The sequence below is a fragment of the Octopus bimaculoides genome, chromosome 4 (genome assembly GCF_001194135.2).
Source record: "Octopus bimaculoides isolate UCB-OBI-ISO-001 chromosome 4, ASM119413v2, whole genome shotgun sequence".
Lineage (NCBI taxonomy): Eukaryota > Metazoa > Mollusca > Cephalopoda > Octopoda > Octopodidae > Octopus > Octopus bimaculoides.
The window spans coordinates 49,712,481-49,713,656 of NC_068984.1; the positions used below are offsets into that span (position 1 = coordinate 49,712,481).

Sequence of the window (1,176 nt, forward strand, 5' to 3'; positions counted from 1 at the left end):
TATATATATATATATATATATATATATAAACAGAACTGCTTCAAAAACCAAAACACTTCCTCACTGATGACGGTCGGTATTATCAGAAAACAACGAAACTCACGCAAAACTGATTTGCATTTTAAAATGTATTTTGCATGCATATCCATATATGTATATTACATTATTGTGGTTGTGCATTATGCACAAGAGACATGTTATTGTCAAAGTAAGCGATATATTGAAAGATGCTGAGAAATAATTATATACACATACTGGTAAGAAACGCAATTAAATGAAACAAAATGCTCAAAATTCTTAGAGTGGAATAATATATTTATTAAATGGAGAATGTGTAAAAGGCAGCTGGAGTTCGAGTAGCAACTCACAGATAGTTTTCAATAAATAAATAAAATAAAATAAAATAAAATAAAATGTGTCATTCATTTTTGAATCAAATCAATTTATTACTGGTACTTAATTCTTATGAATCACAGACATGCAGATGAAAAGCAAAAAGCTATTAAGTGCCTGTAACCCCTATACCTCTAGGATGTAAATATGTAACAATACGTTTAGTCAGGCATTGTACTGTGAGTTAGTTCTCCTTTACATTTGAAGTCGGTATCGGTACTGGGATGTGAGTTAGGCTATGCTGGTTGTGTGGTGGGGGTGAGTTGGTTGGTTAGTCACTTCTGACTAGAACAATGCATCACATTTTTGGAAGGAGTAAAACGGACAGTTTTAAGAGGTTCATATCTATCTCAAGGGTGATAATAGCAAAATGGAATGAAATAGCTTTAACCAAAATCCCATTAAGAGCTTAGCTCGCAGAATGTTTACCTAGTTATCAGACACTCAACAAATATATGAGGTTATGTTAATGCACATGTAAAAATGTATTTATTAGTATAACTATTCTTTAACTTCTTTCAGTCATCTGACTGCGCCCATGCTGGAGCACCACCTTTAGTCGAACAAATCAACCCCAGGACTTATTCTCCGTAAGCCTAGTACTTATTCTACCGGTATCTTTAGCTGAACCGTTAAGTTACGGGGACGTAAACACACCACCATCGGTTGTCAAGTGAAGGTAGGGATACAAAGAGACACAAATGCATACATACATACACACACACACACACACACACACACACACACACACACACACATATATATATTATATATATATATATA

At 33.8% G+C, this 1,176-nt stretch overlaps 1 protein-coding gene across 3 annotated transcripts in view; it reads right to left on the reverse strand.

Annotated features, from left to right (window-relative positions):
- Positions 1-1,176, reverse strand: part of LOC106881250 (solute carrier organic anion transporter family member 4A1) — a 193,017-nt gene that overhangs the window by 12,083 nt on the left and 179,758 nt on the right. The window lies entirely within an intron of this gene.